We start from the raw sequence: 9,693 nt of genomic DNA, 5'->3' as shown, positions 1-9,693 counted from the left end.
TTTCTCATCTGTGTCCCTTCAAGAGTCGGATTCTCTTTTCGTCATAAGGCCCAAGTTTCTGATCCATACATTACCATTGGTGTTATTAATGTGTTACAGAACTTGCCTGTTATCTCTATTACCATTTTTCTTATCACATACCACTTTTGCTACCTACCTCCCCTTTCCCCATACTGCTTTTATCTTATTATCAACTAAGGCCTTACATCCTTCCTCATGACTTATAGTATTATTATTATTATTATTATTATTATTATTATTATTATTATTATTATTATTATTATTATTATTATCATTATTATTATTATTATTATTATTATTATTATTATTATTATTAGCCAAGCTACAACCCTCGATGGAAAAGCAAGATACTATAAGCCTAATGGCTCCATTAGGGAAAAATAGCCCAGAGAGGAAAGGAAGTAAGGAAATAAAAAAATGATGAGAAAAAAAATCATTCTAAAAACAGTAACAACATCAAAACATATATGTTATATATAAATTACGAAATGACTTATGACAGCCTGTTCAACATAAAAACATTTGCTGCAATTTCGAACTTTTGATATTATACTGATTCAAATACCCGATTAAGAAGATAATTCCACAACTTGGTCACAGTTGGAATAACACTTCTAGAATACTGTGTAGTATGATGGAGAAGGCCTGACTATTGAAATTAACTGCTTGTCTAGTATTACGAACAGGGTGGAACTATGCAGGAAGATCTGAATATAAAGGATGGTCAGAATTATGCAAAATCTTATGCAACATGCATAATGAACTGATTGAACGACGGTGCCAGAGATTAATATCTAGATCAGGAATAAGAAATTTGATAGACCGTAAGTTTCTGTCCAACAAATTGAGATGAGAATCAACAGCTGAAGACCAGACAGGAGATCAATACTCGAAACAAGGTGGAATAAAAGAATTAAAACACTTCTTCAGAATAGATTGATCACCGAAAATCTTAAAAGGCTTTCTCAGTAAGCCAATGGTGTTTTGTGCAGTTGAAGAATACACAGACCTAATTTGTTTCTCAAAAGTAAGTTTCCTGTCAAGAATCACACCTAAAGTTTTAAAAGATTCATGCAAAGTTAAAGAAACATTATCAATGCTGAGATCCGGATGTTGAAGAACCACTGTCCTTGGCCTACTTACAATCATACTTTGAATTTTGTTAGGATTCAACTTCATACCCCATAATTTGCACCATGCACTAATTTTAGCTAGATCTCTATTAAAGTATTCAGAAACTCCAGCTCTACATTCAGGGGATGGAATTGTTGCAAAAAGAGGAGATCCCAAGTATCTAAATTTTTCTGCCAGTTTTATAACTGAGCCTCTACTTTCATGTACGGCTATCCTGTCATTGTCTTCCTTATTGCTTACTGTAGGTTCAGTTTTAACCACATTACCCTCAAACCACCCCTTTCCAAATTTTCCTGCCACTCTACAACCCTTCCTTATTTTCACCAGTAATCACCAAATCATCTGCTTATAGCAATTGTAACAACTCTTAATTTCTGATCTCTTCACTTAACACATCCAAGACCAGAAAAAATAAAAAACTGCCTTAATGCTGACCCCTGAGGTAATCCAGCGCTAACTTCAAAGATTTCTCTCTCTCCAACATCTGTTATTACTCTTGTCCTTGTTTTTTTTTTCTTTGTATATTATCTCTATCAGTCTGACCAACTTCTCCGGGAATTTCCTCTTCCTCAATCACCAAAACTTCTCCTGTTATTTTATTATGACCATTCTCTAAATCTATAAAGCACAGAGTAACTTCTGGTTTACTTCTAGTTTATATTCCTGTAACTGACATACTATAAAGATGGCAACCACTATCCCTCTCCTCGACATGAATCCTCACTGTTGTTTGCCAATCTTTACAATCTCTCTCTATCACTCAAAAACTTTCAAATCATGCTCTGTTAGTTTAATTCTCCTGTAGTTACCACATTCCACGATGTCTTCTTTGTGCTTAAATATAAATACAAGTAGATTCTCCTCCAAGTCTTTAGGCATTATTTCCCCTTCTCATATTACTCTCAATAAACACAGCATCTATTCTTCCCTCTCTGTGGCTAGTATCTTCACCATTTTAGTTTGTCATCATCCCTATGTAATACATTTCCATTTATTTCCCTGATGAATATCAGTTGTCCCAAATCCTGTCTTGGTCTTTTCCTTAAGCTCAAAATCTTATAGATATCCTTATCTGCTTCCTTTGTTCCTAGCATTTCATTTAATTGCTCTACCACTCTTCCATTAGCTATACCTACTTTTCCCCTAAAATGGTTTTACTCTTCTCTGTAGCGTCCCCTTGCTCCTTGTGCCTGTCTTACTTTCCAGTCCTTAGATGCCTTTCATTTCCTTTCAACTGATTATTCTCACCTTTCGACACACCCTATCCACAGGTTCATCCAACTAATTTATCATTTTTTTTCTGTCTGATTCTCTAATCAATATGTAACCTGTACAAAAATCTGAGCCATCTCTAATATATGCCTCTCATCCTCATTTCTAATTCTAAACTAATGGCCTTCAAGCGCCTCCTCACATCAATCTCTTCTCCTCCCCACTCTGCTATTCATGTCTGCTCCTATAATTAGCTTCTCCTCTTTACCTTCTCTAATAGCAGTCTTAAATTCTTGTCTAAATAATTCTTTTTCTTGATCTTGACAACTCATCTAGGGGACATATGCTGAAATTATATTTATTATCTGGTCCCCTATTATCATCGAGATCTTTAAAAGCCTATAATCTATTATCTTTAGTTCTAGCATTTTTTCCATTCAGTTATTGCCTACTATGACCCCAACTCCATTTCCCCCTTTCATAACCCCCAGCAATTGTGCCTATACCCATTTCCTATCTCTCTAGTTCCATTTCTTTTCCATCTAGAATTCTGCAACCACAACACTATATTTTGCCTCTCCATTACATCCACCATCTCTCTCAATCTTAACGTTAGTGTATCAACATTCCAGGTAGCCGCTCTGATTTCCCATTCTGTCACTAGGTTCTTTGGCTGCAGTCGTTTACACTGCAGAACTCCTCGTCCATTTTTCATGCCAGAGGGAGGATCGCGGCATGCATCACTTACAGGGACACCCTGGTTGCACTCCCATTTCTAATAGCATCTTGCATGGTTCATGGTTCGGTATAGGCTTTTTACGATCACATACCTTTGCCCCCATCAACCAGAGTTCATGGTAGTTGGTTTAGCCTTTGGCTAAATAGTCAAACTGCAAGGAAGCAGTTTCCACAATTATTGGCAGGGGACCTAAACTTTTGCTATAAAGCAAGACTAGAATGCAGCAATTGTCCTTTTAGTCACTTTCTACGACATACAGAACATACGGTGGTTGTATTCTTTTCTCCTTTGACCTAGTTTTTTTTTTCATAAAAAACAAGACTAGAGCGCAGCAGCTGTACTTTTAGTCACTTTCTACGACACACAGAACATATTGTGGCAGTATTCTTCGTTCTTTTGACTATATCTACATGTGATATTCTACCTATAATTTGATGATACATCCACAATTTGAGTAAGAATGCTAGTAACAAGAACGTCAAAACTCTACTTTTATTATCGAATCTTTTATTGTGGTAGCAATACGTACCATGTTAGGAATAATAACTCAAAAGGAGGATTATTACGTACGTCTTGAGTGTTTAAAATCATTACTATGTTATGAGTAGTAACAGTATTAATTTTTATTATTATCCTCATTGTTCTTGTTATATAATCTTTCAGTCACCTGAGTGTCAGTAATGTCATTGCATTTTGAATTTTGATAAAGCTAATGCGCAGCATGAAAATCTAATGCACTGTTCTATTGTGACATCGAAGAAATTTATTGCGGGAAAAATCATGTCATATGGAAATTTTGAAGGTTTACAAAGAGTTGACGTCGCATTTATAAATGAAGTGACATCATTTGAGATAAGTATCACTTCCGAAAATTATATCTTACCTTATGCAATAGGGATTTCTTTCAAACACTGTTTTTATCAAGTGAATATGATAATTCTAGTTACTTCCTATAATATTATGAAAATGTAAAAATTGAATATATAGATCCTTATTGAGCAGAGTTTTGGAATAAGGCACGGATTGTGTGACAGTTATAAATCATGAACCAAAGGGCTATATAAGATGAGTCTTACAGCGAAAGATTGCATAATCTGGTAAGAAAGCATCAAAAGAAGACCTTGCCCCTGATCAGTCTACTGAATACTTGTCTATGAAAGCTAAGTTTCTCCTCGGTTCCTTAGGGGATATTTTAATCTCTGATCTCGAAAATTACTAGAAGTGTTTAAATTTAGTACCACTTTAAAGTGCTTAGTCTATAGGTCCTCGTTTTTATCACTTGGTCTATTACTGTTAGAGTTAGGTCTAGAACAATTTTTAGCTTGAATTATTGATGACTGCTATAGTTGAACAACCTGTATAATTGATGTATTATCACTCGGTATATAAGGAAGGCTAATCTTATTACATAACCTGTTGTTAACATCATGTTAAGTATTAATATTTTGATTGAAACCAACTGTATTATATACACCAGTGTTCTTGTCTGAAAGCAGCACCCAAGAATTTTATGTATTTCCTAAATTGGATACTGTACCGTTAAAATTTCTCCGGATTTAGTACAGACTGCTTTTACCTCAAAAAGTGTGGCAATCTGTTGATCGAAATCAGTTTTATAATATATCAGCACCTAAGTGCGTTTTATAAATGTTTCATTGAATACTGTATTCTTGACATTTTTAAGGATTTATTACAGGCGAGTTTAGATCGAGATGTAAGGTTTTAGATTATAAAATGTGTAAAGTAAAACCCGCTTTTTACCAATTTTTGCACTAGGTGATTTTTTGTGGAAGTGGGAATTATCTCTTATATGTAATCAAATATAGTTTTGTAGCTATTGGTATTATATAAATCTCATGAGGTTTTTTCTTTTTATAACTCTGTAACCACCCGAGTCTGGTCAATATTATTCTTAAAACTATTTGAATCATAAACCAAAAGAACTCGAAATTACAGTATTTTAGAAAAAAAAATTTGATACGTAAAACCACGAAAAATAATTTACCACAAAAAGATTTAGTTAATGTTTGATGTAGCATTCCTAGTGGCGGCCTATTGCATATGTGAAAATTTTCTTATTGCTAATATATAGCTCAAGTAAAAACTTTAGAAATGTAGTAATATCAAGAACTTATTTTAAACTATCAATATACAGTATCTTGCTGTAAAACTATTTTTTTATTGAGTTAGTTATTCGGCAATTGAATTATCCAGATGGCTAAAACATTAGCAACGTTTGGCAATTCTTCTGGATTATATAAAAAGGGAATTGACTTCCAATAATACAATTGTGTCAGTTATGGGCTAACTAGCCAGTAATACTTGTTAGCCTACTAGATAACCCAACAAATATATTTATTATAATTTCAAGAAACGTAAAGCTAACGTGCAAAATTAATTTTCCAGTAACTAGATTTTTTATTCTTTGAAGAGAGTAATCTTAATTAAAATTAAGATCACTGTAGAGATAAATATCTTTTAAAAGATTGCCTACATGACCACACATTTGAAATGTAGCTTCTGAGGATTTATAAGAAATTTGTCTATCTACCAGCATCAAGAATTTATTTTAAACTATTGATATTACAGTATTTTGTTGTAAAACTATTTTTTATAGCGTTCGTTATTCCAAATGACTAATACATTACCAACGTTTGGAAGTTCTTCAGGATTATATCAAAAGGGACTAACTAGCCAGTAATACTTGTTTAAGATACTCATTACAATTTCACGAAACGTGAAGGTAACTTACAAAATGCATTTTTCATTAAATAAATTTTTCACCCCATGAAGACAGTAACCTTAATCAAAACTAAGATCACTGAAGAGATACTTATCATTTGAAAGATTGCCTACATGACCACATGTGAAGTACTATTTTCTTATATCAAATATTTGTTATTATACTTGTGAATTGTATTATTATTATTATTATTATTATTATTATTATTATTATTATTATTATTATTATTATTATTATTATTATTATTATTGTTGTTGTTGTTGTTGTTGTTGTTGTAGGTTTTAATATCAGCTTGGTTTTCAAAGCATGGCAATATTGTCCCAAGGGCATATTAGTCTTATGTATTTTCGAAAGTCCATGCACATATCCTGTGATTTATCCTGTGCTACATAATGCTTGTATTCTTTTTTATTAGTATATTTCTGATTTAAAAATCTCTTTAAGAATCCATTTAATCCGTGCTTTGAAAAAAAGAAAAAAAAACTAATTATTTCTTTATTTCAAAGTATAATAATCTTTGACAATGGAACCTATCTTAGTTAGGTAGTTCTGTTTGTTCACAGTAACAACACCTATTCCCTTGTCAGGGTTACATATTATTCTCTTTTCTTTTTTCAAGTTTTCAGAATTTTAAAACCAGACTTTGTTTATATATTAAAGATTGAATTATCGGTTTTTTATTTATTTCATTAACGTTTTTTATGTATGTTAAAAGGTCATAAGATTAAATTTATCAACAATTGGATAATTCATAAGTCTAGAATACATAGGATGACGAGGGGATTAGCAGCTGGAAAAGAAGGACCATGTCCAACCCTCTACTGTCCAACATGAGAGAACCGTTGACAATGAATATAAATGATGGTTTTTGTCCTAAAATTTCTGAATGTTATACAGGGCCTCATATACAAATGAAATGCGAATAGCCTAGTCCATCGTTATAAAATATATATAAAAACCCAGGGTAAGAAAGATTTTAGTTTCCCTTTAAAAATAACTTGGAAATGCTTTGTCCCATTATAAGAGTACTTTTTTTGCATAATCAATATACAGCTTTTTGGCAGGCATAACAACTTCTATTTATATTTGATCTACCGGAATCCATACATAGATGTTATCTCTCTTCAATTGATTTCTTACCATTATAGCTAAGACACATGAAGATGATAGAAAGGCCTGTTTTGTTTTTGTTTTTGTTACTGAATTCAATGCTTGCCATAGGCATACTGTTTGTTATCAATATGGTTGAATAGTTACTGCCCTCAAACATTCCTGGAATAAAAATAGTTCATTGGTGATATGTTTAACTATCCCAGTATTGTCGCCGACTTGTCTTTGTGGGATCAATTGTTGGCTTATTAAAATATGTTTTATTTGGATCAGGCTTACATCTCTGATCCACTCTAACTCACTTGTGACTCTCGAGTGAGAATATATAAACAAAACTCGTACAAAAAAAAAATACAAAAATAACAAAAGAGCATCACTTTTAAACAGACAGGATCTTAACCCTGGGATGGTTAAGTTCCAAAGCAGGTATGGCATTACCAATGTGGTACCATAAATGAGATCTCAACTTTCAGACCATATAACTTCCTGATTAATAAATATATTTCAAATCTTTAAGTTTCTTATTTAACAGTATTCATTCCTCAATATTATGTTAACAGTAAATTCAAAACCAATCATTTTCAATATTTAATTTGGACAATTTAGAGAAATAAGTATATAAAGGTATAAATATATAGAAAATAATCTGAAGAAAATATTTACATTATACATAAGTAACTTGGGCGAACTGCATAATAAAGTTGAATGGCATGGCAGCATTCATACCAATTTTCAAGGTCCTAGGCTGAAAAACACCAAATCTGTGACGGGTGAAAATGGGCACTGGCGTGGCACTCGAAGGCACTGGGGTGGCACTCGTTGAAGGCACTGGCGTGGCACTTGTTGAAGGCAGTAGGGTAGCACTTGAAAAAGGCACTGGGGTGTCACTTGAAAAAGGCACTGATTGATGGCACACTGGTGGAGATGTGGACCTTCCCTTACGGGCTCCTGAAGGGGGCCAAGGTCATGGGAGGGTCATCTACATCGTTGTCGTCACCATCGTCGCATGGTACAGGCTTCTTAACCTTCTTCATAGGGAATTGTATCTTCTTCTTGCTTTGAAAATGAGAAGAAAGGTGAATTGGAGGCTCACTCTCCGAAGAGGTGCTAGATGGGGTCGAATAGGAGAGTACTGAGTGGGAAAAATTGCTTACACTTCCCTGATCGATGGTATCCACCTGGGGCACGTCATCATATTTTTGATAAAAACACGTGTCGTCAGCACACTCCATATTATCAAAATCACTAAGAGATCCAAAATCTCGTCAAGTCATTTCTCAAAAGGGAATTTCTTCTGCATTTTGCCAACCTGAAAAGTGGGATTTTTTTTTTTCTTTTAGTTTACCCCTTAATACTTGAACATCCGGCAGTCTAGCACAAAGAGGGCAACATCACTGTATAGCGACATTATTCACCAATGTTCAGTGAAAAATCTCTTTAAATTTCATTAATATCACTCTGAGATATTTAGCGGAATTTAAAAGCATACAAAATTGAAATTTCAATACAGTTTAGTAGTGTGGTACCAAAATTGAGACTAAAAAAAATTTGAAGAGCTACATCTCTGCGAGTATCTGAAGCTCCGAATTGTGCGTCCTACCCTTGTTGTATCGTAACAAAGTCTTATGCGGCGCACCTCAAGAACGATGCCACAGACAAAGAAACAGGATGAAACCTGGGAAAAATTGCTTTGCGCCTGCACCTGGTTCCCAAATTTGGGGCCTGTTAACTTACCCAGGGTTAATGCAATACAAATGTGAGAAGAATCACATTTTAACTTTGAGACAATTAATAAATGACCAAATCCTTCATAACATACGCTACTACACTTATAAATTATGCTAAAACATGTTTTATACATGCAATACTCTGCAACATTACTCTTAATACCCGTAGCACATAAAGTATTACAGTTCAAAATACATAATAATAGGGAGTGGTTAAATTCTGTTTCTCTAAACTGATCGCTAGGGATTAAGGACTTTCGACTTCAGCCAGTAAATCAGGCAGTGAGCAAATCATAAGTGAAGCTACTCATAGGTCAGATAACTGCTTGGACCTCGTAAATACCGACTCCCATAGCGTTTTAACAAGTGTGGTTGGTTCAGTTATAACATATGTTCATGCCTTGATTTCATTAGTAGTGAAAACATCATTCTGTCCTAGATATGTCATAGTCATGTAAGATTTATACGAAATCTGAAGTGGACTGGAATGGCATTTAGAGTGATCTTTCTGGCTTGAATTAGTCACTAATATATAATAGTGTTGAGTGTGTTTTTCCTTTGAATGAGAATTGAATCAATATAATTTATAGGCGTATTCCTTTTCATGTGCTAAGGTCCCGAGTAAAAGACAAATCCTGGATAAACTAAGATTTTAGACATGCATATTTGGAGAAGTATGAGGCCTATCAGCTTTGAAAGGGTGTATTAGATCAGATTTAATTTAAACTAACTATACTCAGCTTAGAGATTTTTATCAGAGAGTATATGCTTCAACTGAAGCTTACTACAATTTATCCATAAAATAAACCCTTTTCCAGGTACAGCTCAGGGACATAAATGGTGGGCTACCCTTAAATCTACAATCTTTAGTGTAGGAGAACTTAAACCAGCTGACTCTATCATGCACTGTCCAAAGGAAAAGTCAACCCGCTTTTGCTAAGAAGTGTGATAGAAAGCACAGTAATGCGAAACTTGATCTTCCTGATTCCTGTTTTCCTGACGCTAAA

The sequence above is a fragment of the Palaemon carinicauda genome, chromosome 10 (assembly GCF_036898095.1).
Source record: "Palaemon carinicauda isolate YSFRI2023 chromosome 10, ASM3689809v2, whole genome shotgun sequence".
Classification (NCBI taxonomy): Eukaryota; Metazoa; Arthropoda; class Malacostraca; order Decapoda; family Palaemonidae; genus Palaemon; species Palaemon carinicauda.
The sequence above is the reverse complement of the archived record's forward strand: the minus strand, read 5'-3'. Positions refer to the sequence as shown.